The following is a 25385-nucleotide window of genomic DNA, read 5'->3' on the forward strand; positions in this document are numbered from 1 at the left end:
CATTATGGATGGACAATTTCCCACAGTTTCTTCAGCCAGCCTGGTTGACATGGGCATCCTGAGGCAATGTAGCAATTGTTTCATGTACACTGACAACCCACTTCAATTAATTATGTGAGAGATGCATCTATATTAAGAACCTAGAATCCAGGCTGTCTCACTCATCTGATACCAAGCAGGTTGTTAGCATGCACACCTCACCTCCTGCACCTATCAAACCAATACCACATAAACCTGCATATGCAACGTCCTTAACAAAAGCTTACCTAAACATCAGAGACCTCCCAAACACAAGCATAATACATCCTTTGCAGAACAGAGTAAACATAATATATCACACACCAGTGTCTCCCCAGTCAAACCCCTAAGGCATAACACAAAAACAGACATCCTAGTCATAGACAACTCAGTTGTGAGACACACACACATGTCCCTCTCACCAGGTTGGATAAGGAAAAAGTCACAGTCAGGTGCCAGGATCCGTCACATCACACACACACACTTAAGTCTCTCAACAACAGGCAGTGTTTATGACTCCATCATAGTCTGTGTTGATATGAACAACTTGAGACTTACCTCACTAGACTATATAAAAAGAGACATGACTGAGCTCTCTGATTATATCTCTCAGGCAGGTATGTCCCTAGCCTTAAGCAGCATTTTACCTTTGCCTAGAATGACACCTCAGTGCAAACAAAAAATGATTGACTTCCACAATTGGCTAAGTTTCTGGTGTCATTCAAAGAGGATCCATTATCTGTCAGCCTGCGATGATGTGATCGACAGACCTCGATGTTTTGCCAGAGATGGTCTTTATCTGTCACCCCTGGGATTTCAGTTAATGGCTAATGTCCTTGTCATCCCCATAGTGCCTTTTTAGGCAATGTCACAAGAAGAAAACTCCCAACGTATAAATACCCTCTAAAACCAACCTCAAGGTTATGCTTCTAAATGCTAGGAGTCTAAATCAGAAACTGCACTCACTGGAAGCAGTCCTCACCTTAGAAATTGCTGACATTTGTGTAGGCACTGAGACGTGGTTTAAGGCTGTGGAGAGCACCCCAACCAAGTTATACTTCCTTCCACACATTTAGACCACAAACTGAAGGTGTGAGAACCAAAGAAGGTGGCGTATTAATATTCATTAAAGTTAAATACACCTCTAGATTGGTTAAACAGCATGATTCCCTTGAATTACTTCAGGTGCAATTAACTGTAGGTAATGGTAAGAACCCCCCTCCATGAATCAGGACATCCACTCAGCCTACTTGGATTTACTTAAGTCAGTCAAGATGCAACCAAACACCCTGGTTTTGGGTGACATTAATTACCCATCCATTGACTGGGTAAATTATACGTATTCTGACTCACTTTTGCAAAGGTTCCTGGACTTAGTTAACTCCAGTGCCTTGGACCAGCTGGTTGACACACCCACAAGGGGCTCAAGCATCCTGCATCTGGTGCTGACTAACAGGGGGACCACTGCACCACCCCCAATGTGTGACCATCCCTGGTGAGCTCCGACCACAAATCAGTCTCGCTAAAAGTAACTATAATACAAGACTCCCCTTACCAAGAATTAGACTAAAAACTTCTCCAAGGCCAATTACATCCTCTTACGTCACCGCATAAATAGCTTCATAGTGCCAACCCCCACTGATGGAACAGACACTTATGCTTTGTTATACAGCAATGCTTTATATGACCACCTGTACAGTTGTATTGACTGTGCCATACCTAATAGAACCAAAGCAAGATCTTCAAGGAAAAACAAACCTGCCTGGTGGACAACTGCCATTAATAGACTATACAATAGGAGAAAGAAATTGCTGTCTAAGAGTAGGAAGGAATGGTCTCAAAATTTGAAACACTCCCTCATCAACTTAAACAGGTAAATAAGACTCATAGTAAAGTCTTTCAAAGCTAACTACGAATCCAAATTAGTTTCTGTAACTAAGGATAACCACAAAGCATTCATTAGTTACATCCGTAACCTCAAAGGTAAGGCCCAGATCTGTGCTGAACTTATAGTTAATGGTACTACATATAAAGAACCTGTGGATGTAGCAAGCCTGTTGGCTGACAGGTTCAATGAAAACTTCACTCCAGTATCCTCTCCACATATACCCCAAAGCATCCTTAACACCTGTCCTCCACCTTGTATCTCTGAGGAGCAGGTCTTAAACACTCTCTCCAAGGCCAAAAATATACCCTCTGTGGGACCAGACAACATTCCGTGCTGTGTTCTACAGGGGTTAAAACAGGAATTAGCATCACCATTGGGCATGCTTTTCAATCACAGCCTAAGCACTGATTTTGTCCCAGCAAAATGGAAAACAGCTACTGTCATCCCTTTGGACAAAGGGGGTGCCTCCACGGACCCCAGAAACTATAGACCCATTAGCCTGACCAGCCTTATCTGCAAGGCCATGAAATGAATCATCATGGACCTTATTAACAAAAATGTAGGAAATCTCCAAATGCTTGACCCCACCCAGTCTGGCCTTGTCAAGGGGAGATCATGCCTGTTAAACTTGGTGAACATCTTCAAGACAGTCACCATAGCCCTAGATGAGGGCACTTCTGTGTATACGACCTACTGGACTTAGCCAAGGCCTTTGACACAATCCCCCACTCGGGTATCATTGATAAACTCACCCAGCAGGGTATCAACCTATATATTCTCTGGCGGGTTGCAAACTGACTCACTGATATAACTCATACGGTCAAAATGGGGGACTCCACCTCCTCCAGCAGACCTGTAACCAGTGGTCTTCCACAGGGATAGGTTCTGGGACCCCTACTGTTCAGAATCTACTTTGTTGAAGTACAGGCTAAAACTAAGGGACTTTGGCTGACAAAGTTTGCTGATGACTGCAAACTGGGAACGATCATTGAAACTCCTAGCGATGTAAGCACCCTTCAAGAAGGTCTTACGCAGACTAATGACTGCTTCCAAAGTCATGGTCTTAAACGTAATGCAAAAGTGCATTATCATCCCCTTCGGCAAGGGTGATGTTCCTGCAAACTACCACATCAATAGCAATACCCTAAGCTCAGTTAGTGATGAGAGATATGAGCACACAGGTCAACAAAAACCTTAACTTTACAGTGGTAAGAAGGGCATTTTATATTGCTCATCTCATATGTAAGGGCATAGCCTCCAGAAAAAAGTGGTTATAACCCCCCTGTACTCTTCCCTCATCTGACCAATAATGAGTACAGTGCTTCCTTTGGTATGTTCCTTTCCAAACACCTGCAGCAATTGGTGAGACCACAAAGGTTCCTTGCAAAGAATATTCAAGGTCTTCGAGATCTGTCTTATGCGGACAGACTGAAATCATTGTCGCTTTACTCTGTGTCGTACAGACTGCTCAGAGGCGACCTGTGCCTTGCATATAGAGCAATCTCTGACCCAGCTATAGTGTAAATGCTGCAGATTCGCAAGTCAAATGGCACATGGGTCACTCACTCAAAGGACCTTAACCTGGTATGTGACATCAACAGAACTTGCTGGAGAGACAGATTTGTCTCACAGAGGTTGCCCCACCTTTAGAACAAGCTTCCTATTCATGTTAAACAAAGCCTGTCATTGTCCCTATGTAAGCGTAATTCGGACATTTGGATGGGTGACTGGATGGGTAACTACAGCAGAGCTTGTAAGGGAGATGGCTAGAAAGGTGCTTGGTGTGACATCTGGAAAGAGGAAGGAGGACAAGGAGACCTGGTGGTGGAATGAGGAAGTACAGGAGAGTATACAGAGAAAGAAGTTAGCAAAGAAGAAATGGGATTGTCAGAGAGGTGAAGAAAGTAGACAGGAGATGAAGTGCATGGCAAAGGCTAAGGATAAGGTGTATGAAGAGTTGTATGAAAGGCTGGATACTAAGGAGGGAGAAAAGGACCTGTACCGATTGCCTAGACAGAGGGACCGAGCTAGTAAAGATGTGCAGCAGGTAAGGGTGATAAAGGATAATGAGGGAAACTTACTCACAAGCAAGGAGAGTGTGTTGAGCAGATGGAAAGAGTACTTTGAGGTGCTGATGAATGAAGAGAATGAGAGGGAGAGAAGGCTGGATGATGTGGTGATAGTGAATCAGGAAGTGCAACGGACTAGCAAGCAGGAAGTAAGGACAGCTATGAAGAGGATGAAGAATGGAAAGGCTGTTGGTCCAGATGACATACCTGTGGAAGCATGGAGGTGTTTAGGTGAAATGGCAGTGGAGTTTTTATCTAGATTGTTTAATGAAATCTTGGAAAGTATGAGGAAGCATGAGGAATGGAGAAAAAGTGTTTTGGTACCGATTTTTAAGAATAAGGGTGATGTGCAGAGCTGTAGTAACTACAGAGGGATTTAATTGATCAGTTACAGCATGAAGTTATGGGAAAGAGTAGTGGAAGCTAGGTTAAGAAGGGAGGTGATGATTAGGGATCAGCAGTATGGTTTCATGCCAGGAAGGAGCACTACAGATGCGATGTTTGCTCTGAGAGTGTTGATGGAGAAGTACAGGGAAGGTCAGAAGGAGTTGCATTGTGTCTTTGTGGATTTAGAGAAAGCATATGACAGGGTGCCTAGAGAGGAGTTGTGGTATTGTATGAGGAAGTTGGGAGTGTCAGAGAAGTATGTAACACTAGTACAGGATATATACGAGGGTAGTGTGACAGAGGTGAGGTCTGCAGTGGGAGTGACGGATGCATTTCAGGTGGAGGTGGGTTTACATCAAGGATCATCAGAGAGCCCTTTCCTATTTGCAGTGGTGATGGACAGGTTGACAGACGAGATCAGACAGGAGTCCCCGTGGACTATGATGTTTGCAGATGACATTGTGATCTGTAGTGAGAGTAGGGAACAGGTGGAGGAGACCCTGGAGAAGTGGAGATATGCTCTAGAGAGAAGAGGAATGAAGGTCAGCAGGACTAAGACAGAATATATGTGTGTGAATGAGAGGGAGGATAGAGGAATGGTGAGGATGCAGGGAGTAGAGGTGGTGAAGGTGGATGAGTTTAAATACTTGGAATCAACCGTTCAGAGTACTGGTGAGTGTGGAAGAGAGATGAAGAAGAGAGTACAGGCAGGATGGAGTGGGTGGAGAAGAGTGTCAGGAATGATTTGTGACAGACAAGTACCAGTAAGAGTGAAAGGGAAGGTTTACAAGAGGGTAGTGAGACTAGCTATGTTATATGGGTTGGAGATAGAGGCAGGAGTCAGAGCTAAACGTGGCAGAGTTAAAGATGTTAAGATTTACATTGGGTGTGACGAGGGTGGACAGGATTAGGAATAAGTATATTAGAGGGTCAGCCCAGGGTGGAAGGTTTGGAGACAAACCAAAGAGGCAAGATTACGTTGATTTGGACATGTGCTGAGGAGGGATGCAGAGTATATTGGTAAAAAGATGCTAAGGATGAAGCTGCCAGGTAACAGGAAAAGAGGAAGGCCTAAGATAAGGTTTATGGATGTGGTGACAGAGGACATGCTGGTGGTTGGTGTAACAGAGCAAGATGCAGAGGACAGGAAGAAATGGAAACAGATGATCCGCTGTGGCGACCACTAACAGTAGCAGCCAAAAGAAGAAGAGAAGAAGAGGATGGGTGAATGGAAATTCACTTCCAGGGTTCTACCTGTGTCCCTCTTGGATAGGGGCAGTAGGTGCTGATTTTAGTGTTTGCTTGAACCAGACACCCTTAGGAACACAGGTTGAGCTTGGCTAGGCTCGTAAGGGCCCTGGGGTCATTAGCCTAGTAACCTCCTTTGATCCTATGAACTAGTATTTAATCATTCTTATGTAATCAATAGGTGCAACTCAGGGGAAACTAAATATAAGGAATACAATATTTTTTCTTATGTGGGCTCATCGGATATCGGGTCAGGGTGGCTGCATACTGAGTTTATTAATATTTATTGTACAAGGAATGAATTGTTTCAGCAAGCACCTACTACCGTGAATCAAGGCTAACTGTAGGCTATAGCTCAAATACTGCATGGGCCAATAAGATACATTTATCTGACAGTGTCTGATTGAACTGGTTCAAGGCTCCAGAGAGCACTCCAGCACTACTGGGCTACAACTCATACCATACATTTCGGCCACAGAACACAGATCAAAACACAAAAAGAGGGGGTGTATCCATATTCATCAAGGATACCCACACCACCAGTTAGTGGTGCAGCATGATACCTCTGAAATCATCCATGTGCAAATAACATCAGGCAAATCTGCAATGCAAATTGTGGCTTGCTACAGATCACCCTCCATGACCCAGGACCACCACTCCGCCTTTCTGGAGACACTGGAAAACATGAAGAGCCTACCGAACACCCTGATCTTGGGAGATTTCAATTACCCTACCATTAACTGGGAAAACTACTTGAGTACAAACTCCCAGGCTCAGCGCTTCCTATAATTTATCAACTCAAGTGCCCTGGATCAGCTGGTAAACTCCCCTACCAGAGGCCACAACATATTGGACCTGGTCATCACCAACATAGGCGACAGGTGCTCCGTACCGGAGGTCAGCACGTCACTGGTTAGATCAGACCATAAACTAATCACCCTGGATGTCCACACCCCACCACCACCCCCAACCAAGGAAACCACAGTGAAAAACTTTTCTAAAGCAAACTTCACCTTACTTAAGGCAGAGGTGGTAAGTTTCACAGCCTCCACTCTAAAGGGTAACACTGCCCAAGATGCAGAATCCTTTACAATTGCACTCTATGAGCACCTACAAGGATGCATGGATCATGCCATCCCTAGCAAAACCAAGACTCACTCCCCTAAGAGAAGGAAACCAGTCTGGTGGACCCCTGCCATAAACAGGTTATACAACAAAAGAAGGAAACTAGTTCAGAAAAAAAGCAAATCTCAAGAAGGAAAGACATCCCTGATCAGTATCAGTAAGAAACTAAGGTCCCTCATAAACTCATCCAAGGCTAACTTCGAAAGAAAAATAGTCAAGTATTCGAAAAATAACCACAAAGATTTCTTTAGCTATGTCAAGAATCTAAGTGGCAACTCGCAGATATGCTCTGAGATAGCACAAAATATACTGAATCTACTGATATTGCCGACATACTGGCAGATGGATTCAGTGCAAGCTTCACCTCCCTCTCACCTTCAAAAGGGCCCACAACAACAATACCGGAAAAATGTAGTGTCCCAGAAATCACAGAAGCACAGGTGAAAACAGCCCTTTCAAAAGCCAAAAACACAGCATCAATGGGGCCAGATGGTGTCCCAGGCTGCGTTTTGCACGAACTACAGAACGAACTAACCACACACCTAAACACGCTGTTCAACCTCGGCCTCTCCACAGGCTACGTGCCCATAGAATGATGCACAGCAATGGTTATTCTGGTCCACAAAGGAGGGGCCACAACTGACCCTGGTAACTATCGCCCCATAAGCCTGACTAACCTGGTCTGCAAGGCTATGGAGTGCATCATCATGGAACTCATTAACAAAGACATTGGGAACCTCCAAACACTTGACCCGACCCAGTTCGGCTTTGTTAAGGGCAGATCATGCGTACTAAACCTGGTTGACTTCTTCAAGACAGTTACCAAGGCCATAGACGAGGGAAAGGTGGTTCACACAGCCTACCTTGATCTTGCCAAAGCATTCAACACCATTCCTCACTCGGGTATTATAGAAAAACTCACCAGCCTGAACATAAACCCCTACGTCACAAGATGGGTTGCCAACTGGCTTGCAGACAGAACTCACACGGTAAGAATAGCGGGCTCCAGGTCTGACTCTAAACTAGTCACAAGTGGTGTCCCGCAAGGCTCGGTTCTGGAACCCCTACTGTTCGGGATATATTTCTCAGAAGTACAGGCAAACACAGGAGGACTATGGCTGACCAAGTTCGCTGATGACTGCAAACTGGAAGCCATAATTGACTCTCCGGCTGACAAGGACATCCTCCAAAAAGGCCTTACTGAGACAGACACCTGGTGTCAAAGTCATGGCCTTAAGCTAAATGCCAAAAAATGCATAGTCATCCCGTTTGGGAAAAACAAAACACCCATGAATTACCACATAGGCGGCAGCCCCCTTAATACAGAACAGGTAATAAGAGATCTGGGGACTGAGGTAGATAGTAATCTCTCCTTTGACAATCATATTGCCAAAGTAGTTAGGGAATCCTTCTATGTGGCCCATCTAATTACTAAGGGATTCGCATCTAGAAATAAAGAGGTTATAGTGCCCCTCTACTTGTCACTCATCAGACCCATGATAGAGTACAATGCCCCATTTGGGATATACCTCACAAGACACTTCCAACAGCTTGAAAGACCACAAAAGCACCTCATCAAGAGGATTACTGGCCTCAAACATATGTCCTATGCAGCCCGACTGAAAAAACTCTGTCTGTACTCAGTGGCATATCGCTTACTCAGAGGTGATCTCTGCCTGACTTACAAAGCCATGTCCAACTCAGAATTGATGGACATGCTCCACCTAAAGAAATCCAAGTCACTGCGAGCCACGCGCTCTCGTGAGCTAAACCTCACCACAACAATAAATAGAACACACTGGAGGGAGAGATTCCTGTCACAGAGACGCCCCATGCTTTGGAACAAAATTCCTAACTACATTAGGCAGAGCCCCTCACTAACGCTCTTCAAGAGAAGCCTTGACAAGTGGATGGGTAACAGAAAATACACCCCTGGGATCACTTCATTAGCTCTGCTTGACAGAGGCTCAGTTAATTAATCAATGGGGCAGCGAAAGCCGACACACTCTGGCTAGGCTTATAAATGCCCTCGGGCAGATAGCCTAGTACCTACCTATGAACGTTCTTTTTAACTCATTTCCACTGATGTAGTGTGGAATGCAGCCTATACACATATCCTTCCATTCCAGAGCATTTTATCTAAAAAAAATCAACTTAAAACATTACATAAATGAATGTAAATAAATTTTGAATAATACAAGCTACTAAAACAGTTCAAATAATTTTTCTTACTGATAATATTTGTTATTTGCAATTGTAGCAATCAGTGTGTTGATAGTCTTTCTGTAAATATTGTAATATGATGTCCTTTTCATTCTTTCTCACTGATGGCTGTCAGATCCGACCCTCAGATCTAACTCGGTCGCATTCTTACAGACTTGGATCTGAATCTTGAGCTCCTCCCTCATCCCATAATGCTCTACACCAACCCCTACTCCCCAGATCTCATTTGCCACCATTGCGACAGGATGTGGTTTTTCAGAATCTTGAGCTATAGAGAAAGTTTTGGGTGATTTTTGTTTTTCTATTTTTTTGTTTAAAAACTAGTTACTTATACTTTCCTGTTCCTCACGGTAAGTCTTTCTAGTTTTTCGCAGGTGTCAGGGTTGACTTTTTTCCCTTCAGCTCTGTGCTGTGTTTTTCTTGTGCCCGTTGACACTTTCTTTTCTGTTTAGTTAAAGCTTTCTACAGTGCTTTATAGTTAAAAAGGAAAAAAAAAAACATTCTCTTTGTTTTTCTTTGAACTTTTGGTTTCCAGTGTGTGCGCCTGGTTATCCAGTTAGAGTGGACGCTCTTTCTGTTTCAGTAGAATGTTGAACAAACCTACCGGATTCAAGAGATGCACTTCTTGTGGGCATAAAATCCCAAATTTGGATGCCCAAAAGAAGTGTGTCTACTGCTTGGGACTGGAACACCTTAAGTCCCAGTGTGAAATGTATTCCTCTTTCAACCTTCGTGTCCTTTCTGACCAGCACAATAATTTTATCTAAAAGGGTTGCTTCCGGCTTTTTCTCCTTCTTCATCTGGGTCTCAAACCCCCACCAAAGCACATAGCTTCAAGAAAAGCAGAAAGCACGTCCTCTCCGTGTCCAGAAGGGCATCTCTGGAGCTTTTGAAGAAACTTCAAAAAAACTCAGATCTGACTTGTTCGGATCTGAAGAGTTTCACCTCCCATTCGGATTGATTGGCTCCATCAAATCTGATGGAGATTATCTCAGTCAGTGGTTCTGTTTCTCCATCGACTCCGAAGTTGGATCCTAGGCCCTTGGATCCAACAGTCAGAAGCAGATCTCTTAGCTTCATTCTGAAGCCTGTCTCACCTGCTGTACCCTCCAAATTGCTTCAAACTCTGACCAGACATTCCAGATCTGGTTCCTCAGCTTCTTCCAGATCATCTAGAAGCTTGACAGAAGCCAGTATGGACAAGATCATGCAGACATTCCTCGGGGCTCAGATCCAGATAGGGCTTGCCAGCTTCGTCCCCTCTTGGATCCGTGAGTACCTCTGCTCAGCCTATTCAAACTCTTTCTCCAATCTGAGCTGTGGTTTTGGAGCTCCAGGATCTTAGAGTCCTGAGAGAGTTGGCATCAGATCTGAGTAAAACTCTTTCCTTGACTTTGGCAATATCCCTGATGAGCCCTGCTCCAATGCTGTCAGATCAGAGTGGGTCTTGATCCAAGAGGTCGGCACCAGGTCCAGGTAGTTGGGTTCAGCTCTGACACTATCCGATCCCTCTCTGCCTGTTGGTGCCTGAGTCCTCAACAGCTCTGGTCTGATTCTCTGTGAAAGGCTCAGATCCGCGGTGGGCCCCGACCTTTTGTCCTTGGCTGTTTCAGCTCTGGTGAGGTTGATAGGGGTTTCCCTGGGACCTTCCACCTTTCAGGTAGTGGAAAGGGCCTTCTAATTGCATAGAGATCTGTCCTCTCACATCTCTGATCCTATCTCTTGCCTTGCGTCGAGTCAGAGCATTGATCCCATCATTCCTGTCCCTTCAGGTCAGCCTACCCTAGAAATCACACTCATTCCTCACAGGGTTCTCCCCATTCTTCCAATTCCTCGCCTGAAAACTGCACAGAGGAGGTACCTCGAAAGAAGACATGCAAGAGGAGGCACATAGACTCCTCAATGGACTCCCTCACTGAGGAGGACATCGACTTTGACGAGGGAGAGGGATCCCCTCAATCACCACCTGATGACATCTCCTTTGGAGACAACCTGGAAATCCTGAAACAGAAAGGTGGTCAGTCTTCCTGTCCTCCTTATGAGGAGTTGGTGTCTTTGGAGGCTTTTGTGGCAGGCTCATTTACATCTTGGGTGACCCCCCCGGCAGATGAACTTATTGACCTAGTTTCCCAGTTTGCCTGGAAGGAACCAGACACAACCGAGCCCATCCCCAAGTGTCCAGATAAGTTTCTAGTTCCCCCAGCAGACAGACCACATTGTTTCCCCTATTGATGCCACTGTTGTGGTGGCAGGCACTAAGTAGCAGCTTGTCGAGCAGAGCTCCTTTGTCCATCCAGCAAACAGGGAATCTAGGGCGATGGACAGATTTGGAAAACACATCTACGCCTCAGCCACTTTCGTGCTGAGGTCATTAAATTATTTGGTACACTTTACCGCTTATAAAGAGATTTGATCAAGGAGCTGTCAAACTCTCTTGCCGAGACCACGTTGGTGGAGAACCTCAAGAAGGTCTCTCCCCAAATGGTTACTCTATCATCTATTGCTAATTCTTCAATGAGTTTGATGTCCCTTACAGAGAAGGGTATATCATGAGCAGCCAGTTCAGGCATAGCTGTAAGGAGACATGCCTGGATGAAGCTATGCAGTTTTGCAGAACTCTTTAAGGCATCCTTGGTTAATGCCCCCTTCAATGGCTCCTTTCTGTTTGGACTATCAGTGAAATATACTCTTATCTGCAGTGAACAGGAAGGATGGACCCTGTCTGCCTTGGGAATTAAGTTTTATACACCTCAGAGGTCTTTTTCTATAAACCAGTGAGGAGGGAAGAGAACTTGGTTCCGGAAATCTCAGGGGCCTTTTCAGGACCCTGTGTGGGGATATTTCCTCCAGAGGCAGAGGTGGGGGTTTCAGTGATAGAAGCCACCCCAGAGGCATAGGGGTCTGCAAAACCAGGGCTTCAGGCACTCTTTCTCTGACATGGCCTATCAGCACTGCTGAAGCATTGCCTGACTGTCCATCTCTGGAGGCATTTAGAGATTGTATTTCCCTGCAACTAAACTCCTTGACAAATTTTACAAATAACACATGGGTGCTAAGCATAATATCCAAAGGTTAATACATTCCCTTCCACTTCCTGTCACAAGGAAGAAACTCCCCGACGTTCCACCCAGTCAGAGGGGAGTATGCAGCTGAAGAAGTTCAAAAGCTGCTATAAAAGAGAGTCATCCAGGAGGTCCCACCTGAACAGATAAAATTCAGAACTTGCTCCCACTTCTTTTTGGTGCCAAAGAAAACAGGGGACCTAAGACCAATTCTGGATCTAAGCCGGCTAATCAGTATGTAAAGAAGTCAGAATTCTGAATGTGTATGGTTCAGTCCATCCTGCCTCTTCTGCACAAAGATGATTGAATGTGCTCTATAGATCTCTAGGATGCATACTAACACATCATAATAGACAGGCACTCCAGGAGACACTCATTACTAATTCAGAGTACTGCTCTTTGGGCTCACCACAGCCCCCCAAGGTGTTCACTAAATGTATGGCAGTCGCAGCAGCTCACCTGAGGCTCAACTATTCCAGGTGTTTCCCTATCTAGATGATTGGCTTCTGAGTGCCCCAACAAGGCATCATTAAGTTAGGGATTACTTCCTTCAGATCTCCAACTCCGTAGGCATCACAGTAGATCTTGTAAAATCCAAGCTGACTCCTGTACAAAATCTAGAATTCATAGGAACTCAACTGAATACTACGAATCAAGTGGGTTCACTACTTCTTCATTGTATGACATCTCTGAGAAGTCAGGCGTGGGACTTGCTATGTCATCCATCCCCACCAGCAAAACTAGTGTTTATATACAGGATAGGCATATTTTTCAAGCAGAGGAGAAGTTGTGGACAATAATTAATAAAGAGTTGAAGGATTTTATCTGGTAGGGGAAGAGGGCAAGTGTGAAGTGGGATATGTTGATCCTTCCAATAGAACAAGGTGATTTAGGATTATATGATTTGAAGGGGTATTTCAGGGCTGTACATTTAAGGCTCCTGTATATTACACAAGCAGAAAGTTATAATTTAAAGTGAAAATGGATAGTTACTCAAAAACAAGGAAAGACTGGAATTTTGGATGCTGATCCTTAAGGAAAATAACAATAACCATACATAATATTATATTCATAAAGTAGCAGAAAGTATTCTAAGAACTAAGCCCACATGGGAATGGAGAAAGGAGATTTTGCCGATAGAGATGACTGCAATTAGGGGTACAGAGAATAGGCAAGGGGGGGGCTGAAATTTACTGGAGAAAACTGGCAAAGGGACCAAGGTAATAGAAGCAAAGAATTAAAGAGGGGAAGATAGAGTGAGAAGAGTCCAAGAATACATATGGACTGCAGGCTAGATATTGCCCTCCTTGTTAAGTACTGGTATCAGAGTATAGGCAAAGAGATAGGGATTCCTAAGTGAAAGAACAGCACTGGTAGAGTTTTCATTAGACTCATTAGACTTAGGCATTTATTTAATTATCTACTGATGTAAATTAATTTTCAGAAAATTCCCTTTGGGAATCAACAATTCAATTGCAATATATATGTATGGCCACTAGATGGCAGTTTATTCACTGGTTAATATTTTTGTCACAATCAAGACATTGCATTTTTTTTATATAATTCCATGCATTAACAATATTAATTCCTGTTAGAATATATAAGCAAATATTTATTTTCTAATTATGTATGAGTTTTGAATTATTTTTTAAAGATGTTTGCACATAATGAAATGGTGATATATTAACAAGTGGATTAAGGTAATTTTAAAGGATGTCTTTTTAAATGGTGGTATTAACTTAATTGGTGAATTTTTTAATTAATTTATTGAATGGAGTATTTAAACTAGATGGAATTGCTTAACAAATTACATCTGATGAAGTGTTGAGATACAAACGAAAACGCATTTGGACTTAATAGCGTTTATGTTGGTGCCTTTCCGTTGCTGTGTTGCTGTGTTGTGGATTTACTGTTGCTGTCGTGGATTAAAAATTATACAAATTTGTTTTGGAGCTTCCGTGGCATTTCCTTTCCTTTATTTTGGATTTACAAGTTTTGTTTCACCTCTGTTTTTGGTTTTCTGAGTCTGTTTCGGTGGTTGGAATGGAAAGCCAGGAAGTACCTGCAAAATCTTTGCAGGAAGACGTCGGTATGACGCGTAAGCTCATAGGACAGCTCACTGAGCTTATCAACCTTCTTACCCCCGTAGCCTCCACGCTGCTAACGGCACAAAGAAGGAGAGAGACTGCTTCCCCACAGAGAACCGAATGGTCGGAACTAGCGAGGGGTACGGATATCGGTAATGGCGAAATGGAGCTTATGGGCGCGAATGATGACGCCGGCTGCAACAGGGAACGAGTTAGAGGTAGCTTTAACCCTGAAAACACGCCAAATGCTTTAAAAGAGACTTCCAGTGTGGAGGCAAACGGAGCAAGGGATAAGCGTGATAAGAGGCCACTTCGTGGTACTGCTGGGAAAGGTACTGTTAACAATACACAGGAGTTAAATGACTGGTTGTTACATCAATTTGACTTTAAAGACAGCAAAAAGTGTCCTAAAGTGCAAAGTTGCCATAGCACTTATAAGGACAACCTGAATATTTTATATAGATTAATGAACAAGCATAGAATTTTAAATGTTGAAAATGGTTATTTAACTGAATGTATAGCTAAACGGATTGTACCTAAGGGATTAAGAATATATAAATACCCTAATAATGTCTTAATAAATTCTGATTTTCACAAAGAATTGATAGAGATTTTTAACAATTGTGGTATTGAAATGCTGAAACTTATGGTGAAAGAGAACACTAGACTACAGGAAGAATTGTATAAAGAAATAGAAATATTGGATAAAAATATTAGGAAAGATTTACTTTTTTCCATTGAAGAAGAAAGAAATAAGTACTTTAATGTTAGAGAAGACATAGATAATAACATAGATGAGCTTATAAAGAGAAAAATGAAAAAGATGGACCGTGATATATATGAATATCAAAACAATATGTGTTATCCATTACCATCTAATAGGAGAGGTCAGAAGGACAATTTTTATAAAGAAAATAATAAGGTAAATGGGGAGCAAGCTAATGAATATGTACCATTTGAAGGTGAGAATGAGTATGATGAAGAATTTCCCTTTGAGAAGATCCGAAAGAATTATGAACAAACAACTTGGTAATGAAAGGAATTTTTATGGGAGGGGGGGGAGAAGGGGGAGGGGGAGGTATTAACGGAGGTTAATCACCCCCTGAATTCCCTAACCCCACCCTGTTTAGACATTATAACACAGGATCATAACAAATGGACATATAATAATTTTAATATTTACAATTACAGTCCTTTAGAATTAGAAAAGGACCATTTCAACCTGCTTTCTAAAGGTCTCAAATACATACCATATAATAGAGGGAGTATTACAAAGTCATTAATGGACATCAAAGTGTTTTTAAGAAAAATTTATTTACACTTCATGTTTTCTAATTCTGTAAACAGAACAGATATGACCTTAAGGAAAAAATCCATTTACAACCCACCTATACATCCCCAGTTGAAGTGTTTTGAGAAATTGATAGAGAAGGAAATTAGACAGGAAGAATTAGACATTACCAAACTTCCTAACAACATGGGGAAAAATGAGAAGAGACTGCTCTATGATATGAAAAATGATTTCAATTTAAGAATAATGAAGCCCGATAAAGGGGGAGGGGTTGTTATCATGGATAAAGTAGAATATGACAGTAGAATGTATAAGATTTTATGGAATAACACTAAATACGAAATAGTATCTAAAAACGAAATAAATATTGCATACAGCAGAATTGATATGCATTTAAAAGACATGCTGTATGAAGGTACCATAGATCAAGACATGTATAACTTCCTGAAGGTAGAAAAACCAAAAATCCCATTAATATTTGGTATACCTAAAACCCATAAAAATGAAATAGATCCGCCATTAAGGCCTATTGTTTCGGCCGAAGGATCTAAGACACATACTTTGGCCAAATTTATCGACAATAAGACTAAAAGTTTATGGGTAAATAGACAGCAAGTATTAAAAGATTCATGGGATTTATTGAAAGATGTCTCTGGAATAGTGGATATAGATAACATTACTTTTGTTACTATAGATGTAATAGACCTCTTTTCCTCTATTCCCTATAAAGAGGGTATGGAATTTTATGAAGAGATAGTGTATGAAGACAGTAGCCTGACCAATGATGTTAAATTGGCATCAGTTTGTCTTATGGACATTGTACTGCAGAATAATTTTTTGTATTACAATGGTGAATTTTATAAGCAAATTCAGGGCGTTGCGATGGGTGCCGATGTGCCCGACCTTTGCTAACTTGGTAATGGCAAAGTGGGAAGAAAAATATGTGTTGAAATGTGCATTTAGTAAATGGTGGGTACTATATCGTAGATTTCTGGACGACATAGTCCTTCTTTGGACAGGAAGTAATGAGAATCTGAAAGAGTTTTTAGAATATTTGAATCAGACTTCCAGTTTTTTGAAATTTACTTGGACAATATCTAATACCTCCTTAAAGTATTTGGATATTGAGATTTATAAGAAAGGAGTTAATTTAGAGAGTAAAGTGTATAGGAAACCCACTTATTGTAACTCCTATCTGCACTACAACAGTGCACATCCCACACATTGTAAGAGAAACATTATCAAAGGTCAATACGTGAGGGGTAGCAGAATGGCTAGTACGGAGGAAGATTTTATAAGAGAATGTGATACACTAAGTAAAATGTTTAGGGATCGAGGATACCCAGAAAAACTTATTAATGAAACTAAACAGGAAGTTGAAAATGGAAGATCAACTAGGTTTGCCCCCATAATAAGAGGAGGCGGACTGATGAACAATCCTAATATGGACAAAATTTCTAACAAGGTACAGGAAAATTACAATTTAGCCCTTACTTTAGAATATAATGGTGTGAACAACAAAGTAAATCAGATTTTCCATAGAGAGTGGAATAGATTTATTAATTCCACTGATATAGAAAAAGCAAAACTATTCCAGCTAAAGTAGTATATAAAAATGCACACAGTATAAGAAATATTTTGGAGAATAAGAAAGTCAATAATTTGAATGATCAAAAGAAAAAAGGTACATATAAGTGTGGTAGATGTGCACAATGTCCATATATACTAAATGGTAATAGTATAAATATAATAAGTAGAAATAGAACAATAACCAACGAAGAATATTATTATAATTGTGATTCTACAGGCTTAATATACTTAGCCTTTTGTAAAGCTTGCTCTTCATTCTATATAGGGAAAATGGAAAGGAAGCTTAGAAGAAGAATCTATGAACATCTTAATGATGTTAAAAATTGTAAGGAGACTAATGCCCTATATAGACATACAAGGGAATGTCCTGAAGCAAGCTTTACATTTACAGTTATTGAACACACTGAGAAAGATATAAGGGGTGGACTCTGGGAGGAAAAGATTGAATACAGGGAGCTCTGGTGGCAAATCACGCTGGAGGCCTACAACCCCCCGGGCTTAAATGAATACACAAGCATACTCCCTATTTTGAAGTTAAGGGCAGCTAAATTGTAAAATATTTATATATATATTTTATTTATATTTATATTTATATTTATATATATATATATATATTTTTTCCTTCTTATTTAACCTATATGTACAATTGTGTCTAGTGTATTAATTATTTTACACAATTATTTTACACATTTATAATATTGTGGCATTTTTAATGGATTTTTAAATATGTATATATGAATTATTTTGGTTTTTAAGAGCTTAGCTATACATTGATTTTGTGTAAAAGGCATGTATTTAATTATCTACTGATGTAAATTAATTTTCAGAAAATTCCCTTTGGGAATCAACAATTCAATTGCAATATATATGTATGGCCACTAGATGGCAGTTTATTCACTGGTTAATATTTTTGTCACAATCAAGACATTGCATTTTTTTTATATAATTCCATGCATTAACAATATTAATTCCTGTTAGAATATATAAGCAAATATTTATTTTCTAATTATGTATGAGTTTTGAATTATTTTTTAAAGATGTTTGCACATAATGAAATGGTGATATATTAACAAGTGGATTAAGGTAATTTTAAAGGATGTCTTTTTAAATGGTGGTATTAACTTAATTGGTGAATTTTTTAATTAATTTATTGAATGGAGTATTTAAACTAGATGGAATTGCTTAACAAATTACATCTGATGAAGTGTTGAGATACAAACGAAAACGCATTTGGACTTAATAGCGTTTATGTTGGTGCCTTTCCGTTGCTGTGTTGTGGATTTACTGTTGCTGTCATGGATTAAAAATTATACAAATTTGTTTTGGAGCTTCCGTGGCATTTCCTTTCCTTTATTTTGGATACACAAGCAGAAAGTTATAATTTAAAGTGAAAATGGATAGTTACTCAAAAACAAGGAAAGACTGGAATTTTGGATGCTGATCCTTAAGGAAAATAACAATAACCATACATAATATTATATTCATAAAGTAGCAGAAAGTATTCTAAGAACTAAGCCCACATGGGAATGGAGAAAGGAGATTTTGCCGATAGAGATGACTGCAATTAGGGGTACAGAGAATAGGCAAGGGGGGGGCTGAAATTTACTGGAGAAAACTGGCAAAGGGACCAAGGTAATAGAAGCAAAGAATTAAAGAGGGGAAGATAGAGTGAGAAGAGTCCAAGAATACATATGGACTGCAGGCTAGATATTGCCCTCCTTGTTAAGTACTGGTATCAGAGTATAGGCAAAGAGATAGGGATTCCTAAGTGAAAGAACAGCACTGGTAGAGTTTTCATTAGACTCTAGAACAGAAGCTGCAGTTAGAAAAGTGATAATTAGTAGGGCATGCAAAATATTCCACCAAAACTAAAGGAATCAATCAGAAGATGTTAGAAAGTATTGGGAAGAGACAGTGAATAAGCAATTCACAAAGGAACAATGGGAGTATATATGAATAGCTCTCAAATATGCAAAAAAAAAAAAAAAAAAAAAAAAAAACTAGAGGAGTTAGGTTTTTTGCTTGGAAGTGCTTGCATAGGTAGTTTCATACTCCATGCACAGTCCAAACGATTTTTCTTTAGGTAGATTACAAATGTTGGAGTTTTTGTGGGGAGGAAAGAGTAGGAGAAAATTACATGAAAACAATGGGAATTGTGGGAGCATTGCATGCAGAATAATGTTTTGGAGGAGGAGGAATGAGGTTTAACTGAAGTCAGGAATTGAAGGATCTATTTATTTTTCTGTATAGAAGATATGTGATATATGTTTACAACTGAAAATGTGTCAATATGTTTTTTTTTCATTTATGTAAATGTGGTTACTTGTGTTATAAGTGATAATTCTATATAAAGATGTTTCTTGTTTAAAAATATTCTTTCCTTTTTGTCTGTACCTGTAAGGCAATTTACATTTCAAGATGATACGGATATTGTAGCCATTATGATAAAAAGTTGTTGTTCCCAACTATTGTACATGTAATTTTTTGAATGTTAATTTCTAACTTTTGTGTTACATGCACACACTAATGTTTGGCAGGCTGATCCTTTATACATTTTTCTTCTCATTTCCATTTGAAACTGTGGTACATTTTTCAAGACTTTTTATTTTAATGAATAAAACTTCAAACAAAAAGCTAAATACATTTTCAAAACATCCCCATCCACTATTAACTTTGAACAAACACACACATATGTACATTTTCACCCTCCAGAGAGCAGCAGTTGCCACCATTGGCAATTGTACCCACAGGATTACATAACCTAAAATTTAGGTTACCTGTGCTAAAGTGCACGCAACAGTCTCTGTTCCTACTTACACTGATTGTTGTCTGTTTTTTTTCTTATATTTGTTCCCTTCCCAGATTTGAAAATAGATTGTATGCTTTTAGAAAACATTAACTTTTAGCTCTAACAGAAAGTGCACTGGCTATCGTTAAATAAAAGTAAATTGTACACTGTTCTATTAAATGCATTAAAATATTAAGGTAGCTAGAAAGGTTTCTGTGTCTTATTCACGTGCCATAATTTCAAACTTTGTTTTTCACTGAACTGCTTGACACCATACCTTTAAACTTTAAATTTCCTTTGGCAGAGAATGCTCAGAACTGTTAAAATTAATTGCTTGCATCTGCAGATAGCTCCTGTACATGTAAAAGTAGCTAGCAATGCATACTTGTAAATTTCATATAGAACAGAATGCACAGCTGCCTTAGCAGCACACTTTTTGACTCCTACTAAACATTTACTAATGGGAAAAAAAAACAAGCTAGTATCTTTGCAGATGTAAGAAGCTTGATATTTTTCATGGCTTTCATCATTTTGCCTTATTTTTCAAGCTTATTTAGTTAGAAAAGCACTTCTTAATAGCTTAAGCCAAGGGCATTAATCCAACCATCCAGTCTTGTAATAATAAGATAAAATATCTCGATTCTACATATAATCCATGCACTTTTACACCCCACCCCTCAACCAGCAGCCGAAGATCACAACACATCAAGCATCAGACTTGCTTTTGTCCAGCCCTTCTTCTCATTATACTGGAAAGCCTGTATTTCTTACAAACAAAGCATTGCTTGTTTACTTTTAATATCTTTAACAAGTACAGCAGTCACTTAAGTGAGGTTACCCACATTTAAATTGCTGACTGCACAGAACTGTTTTACTATGTATTACATGCAGTTTATGTCATGAAATTTTTATACAAATAGTGATAAAAACACAAATTGTTTTACATAGTTATTTTTTTCCCTTTTAGTGTCCTTCTAAATGTTATTGACATAAAGTGGGGCATACTCTTTATACACCACCAAGCTGAACAAAGTCAACAAAAGCCCAGTCTTTCTCAGCCACATGTTTTGTAAAGCCATATTTCACAAATGTGATTAATGCTTTATAGTCTCCCATGTATTCACTAAATTTAGTGTTGCTGGCCTTCTTCCTGTTCATCTCCATTTCCCAACACCAAACTCAGGTTCAAGTCCAAGGTACTCCTGATTCTTCTATTCAACTTCTGTGCTTTTTTCTGTTTCTTGAGCATTTCCTTTGGAACATTGGAAAAAGTTTCAATGGCAAAGTCTCCGTCTATGAGCATTATTTTCAGAAGAATGAGAAGCAGAGTCCCCTTCTGTGTGTTGGCTCTCTTTTTTGGATAAACTTTTTTGAATTCTTCCTTAGCCTGTTCTATATCAAAAATGTTTTTGATACTCCAGAAATAAGAGACCTTGGGACACAGGTGGATAGTAGTTTCTCCTTTGATAATCACATCGCCACAGTATTCAGGAAATCCTTCTACATGGCACACCTCATCACAAAAGGTTTCTCATCCAGGAAAAAATAGGTCATTGTTCCCCTCTACTCATCACTCATTAGATCCATTATAGAGTACATTGCCCCTTTTGGTATGTACCTCACAAGACATCTACAACAATTGGAAAGGCCACAGAAATACCTCATAAAGAGGATTACCAGCCTCAAACAGATGCCCTACGCAGACTGTCTAAAAAAACTCCAGCTTTACTCTGTCGCATATCGCCTACTCAGAGGCGATCTCTGCCTAACATAAAAAGCTATGTCAAACCCAGAGTTGTTGGACATGCTCCATGTAAAGAAATCACAATCCCTCCGAGCTACATGCTCTAGGGACCTAAACCTTGTCACCACAATAAACAGAACATGCTGGAGGGATAGATTCCTGTCTCAGAAACTTCCCATACTCTGGAGCAAACTATCTATATCAAACAAAGCTCCTCATTAGCACTCTTCAAGAAAAGTCTTGATGATTGGATGGGAGATAGGAAATTCACCCAGGGGATCACTTCTGTGGCTCTGTTTGACAGGGGCACAGGAAAATAATGTCCTTGGGTGGCAAAAGCCAGGGTACCATTCGGCTAGGCGTATATAGGCCCTAGGGCCAATAGTCTAGTACCTACCTATGAATCTTTATTCTGAAGACACCTGTATACAACAGCTTGAATCTCATGCCTGACTTTCTTCATTCCCTGATTGCTGTGATACATTTGCTTCTCTTCTGCCTGGTGTACAGTGAGTAATTATTTTCCACAAATACTCTGCTTTCTCAAATTTTTAATACTTTTTCCTTCTGCCATAGTTTTGCTGGGATCAACTAATATGATTGCATCTTTACTAATGCAGGTCTTGGCTGCTTTCTCGTGGCCTGGTTTGGAGCATACACTTTCAGTTAATAAATCCTGCTGTGGAATAACAGTATAGTTGCTTATTTGTGCATTCATAATATTAATATAGTTTGTTCCTTCCAGATAATCTAGTACAGCTGAAAATCTGAGGTTTTCTCTATGCAGTGCGTCTTCAAGCTCTTCCATTTTTTTAAACAGCTCTTATTGAGAAGTCTTATACTTAGCCAGCATTTTCTTCATTTCAGTTTCTGATTTTTGCAGTTTTATTAGTTCATCTGAATAGCTAGTTAAAGCTTTTTCTATTTTTCCAGCCTTTTGTTATTTGAAGTTGATATACTCCTTTGATGTTTCATGTATTTTAGTCACCTCTGAGTACATTTGATTTATTTGTTCCTCCAACTTATTGGATGCCATCCCTTCTACCAAACCTGAATCTTAAACTGATTTTTGATGTACAGCTGCAGGATTCTTCCTAGTGTTTTCTCTTCACCTTTTATGGTTGATTTCTTTCAGGTTCTCTAAATTTGTTGTTTGCTGGCATCAGTTTTTTTTATCACTATTGGAGAGCTAAAGTTAAGCTGTTGATCATGTACCATCTTGGAAGAGTGGCTGATTGAATGCTAATATAATTCCAGTGAATGTGTGTGTACAAACATCTTGGCACTACACTGAGGCATCTGAGTGTATTTCTTGTACTGCTGTAAAACATTTGATTTAATAACATAAAGACACACTTTCAGTTTTCCTTTCTAATTTTAGAAGGGTGCATGCACTACTCTTTGAGAGATTTTATATTGAATTAAATGTTATACTTCTATTGTTGACTTACTGAGTGTGAAAATTCCCACAGTTGTTTTGCCTTTCTTTGGTGCATTAATGACTCTGGCGTTAGGCTAAGTCTGCAGGGGAGTTTGGGGCCGCATCTTCTACAAAGGAGGTGCAGAGGTCTTGACATCTACATGAATGTAGTCTTTTTGTGTGTGTTTTTAATATCTGTTGCATGAGTGGGGGTAGGTAGTTTGTCTAATTGCGTCTAACGTTTAATTTTGTTTGTAGTTTTGACTTTGCATGTGGATATAGTCAGACTTTGTGTGCGCACATGTATGTGTGTGGTGACATTTCACTCATTTGAAAAAGTGAAATTCGTGTTTGCTTAGATCACTAAAATAGAGGTCATATGACAATATAATTTTCTAACTTTACAGACTTGGTTAAACTGCATTTTTACATTTCTTACTTTCACAATTGATTTGTGCCTTTTACTGATCTCATATACCCATAGCAGCACATTATACCTTTTTGCATATCTCAGGCTGTTATCTTGCTGCCAAAACTAGACCAACATTCCTTGCTAGATAGGTTTTGGCCTATCTATCTGTTAACCACTGACAAGTAGTTGTGTAAGTTATAATAATAATAATTTCTCAATGAAAAGTTTTAAAATATTGCAACCCTGCAAACTAAGAGTAGACCCAGTGGTATGGGACTTGGGAACTCAGGTTGACAGTAACCTGAAATTTGATCACAATGTGTCCATGATAGTGAGGAATACAGGATGTAAATAATATGTCCTATACAGTTTGCTTCAAAGCCCTGTGCTTGTACTCAGTCTCCTACAGACTACTGAGGAGAGATCTATGCCTTACCTGCAAGGCATTCTCCAATCCAGCTTGATGGATCTGCTACACATTCGCAAAACAAACAGCACTAGAATTACCTGATCTAAGGATCTAAACCTCATCTGTGACATAAACAAAACATGCTGGAGGGACAGGTGTGTGTCTCTGAGCTTATCCTCTCTCTGGAACAGACTCCCCATTTATGTAAAACAGAGCTCTTCCCTAAGCCTATTCAAATGCAGTTTTGTCCAGTGGATGGGAAACCACAAATTCATCCCTGTCTTGTTGCCTGTGGCTGATATGGACAGGGGCAGTTTGTAGATGCTCTAAGGTACAGGTGTATACCAAAATCATTCTAGCCCATGACCATTGATAATTAGGAAAATTAGAGCATGAATGACTAGGATTAAAAAAGGCTGTAGGGCCCTTAGCCTAGTAACCTCCTATGCTCCTTTAAACTGACTGGCAGGTATTAACAAAAGTGAGACTTAATTAGTTCTTTCTAACCTGTACCCATTTCCTCCTTCCATGACTTATACAAGTCACTTGATAAACTAGCTGAGTGCCTTCTTCACATCCAGGTGTATGTCGCTAAGCAGCTGTTCCTATCATACCAATGTAAGTCTCGACACTAGAGGTATGGTGCCTCTTCTGCATCCTGCCTTTTAATCAACAGCCTGCTTTGCAAATCAATTCCTCTATACTGGGGCGATTTTGATGGATCTCATCAACCATTTTATCTTGCCTGACCACATGGCCTTCATCCACAGGCAATGTATATTGATGTCATTTTTTTCCCAGATGGCTGCTGAGTGGTTATTAAATAACATATAACTTAACTGATTTAGCACAGATCATCTGTCTTCTACCATCATCCCCAAAATGTAGGTCTGCTTGAACCATTCATGTTGGGATAGCTGGTATTTTATCATCTTTACAAGAATGCCCTTGAATATACACATATGATTAGAAATCTGTTTATATGGATATCTAATTAGTAGTGTTAAATGTGCCTGGCAGACATTCACCTTAAACTGTTTAACATAAATTTAGCTGCTGGTTTTGTCCTTGATAAAGTTGTGCACTGCAGTGGTGATGCCCTTTTATAAAGCTGACGTAAAAAAATTATCTGGGTAAGTATAGACCTATCTAAGGAAAAGTTTGGATATATGTAGATATTTGAATTTTAATGTATGTTTTATATACATTTTTTGAAATTTTTATATTGTATTTATATACACATACTAATGTTTTAATTGTGTTTTAAGCAATCGGATTGTTAGTTATGGTCAGTGTTTTTCATTAAGCTTTGAAAAGAAGTTTTGTTTGTGTAAAATGGAGTTGATTCTGATGAAGTCCCATTATATTATCTTAGAAGGGATGAAAGTGTTTAATTAGTTATTAAAGTGCTGTGAAGTTAAGTTTTGTTGAGCAGTTTGGCGTGGTCTTATCTTATTTAAGTATAGACCTATCAGGCTTACAAGCCTTATCTGTACAGCCATGGTATATGTCCTTACTGGCCTCATAAACTGCGATGTCAAAAATCATATTAGAGTTGACCTCCAAGAGTTTGGCTTTGTGAAGGGTAGACCTTGTCTGTTTAACTTGACAAACTTCTTTGAAA

At 39.9% G+C, this 25385-nt stretch overlaps 1 protein-coding gene across 4 annotated transcripts in view; it reads left to right on the forward strand.

Annotated features, from left to right (window-relative positions):
• DNAJC4 (DnaJ heat shock protein family (Hsp40) member C4) overlaps nt 1–25385 on the forward strand; it is a 2281272-nt gene that overhangs the window by 1084711 nt on the left and 1171176 nt on the right. The gene's annotated exons all lie outside the window — the stretch shown is intronic.

This window comes from Protopterus annectens, chromosome 6.part1 (assembly GCF_019279795.1).
Source record: "Protopterus annectens isolate FY-2018-M chromosome 6.part1, PAN1.0, whole genome shotgun sequence".
NCBI classification, from domain to species: Eukaryota; Metazoa; Chordata; order Ceratodontiformes; family Protopteridae; genus Protopterus; species Protopterus annectens.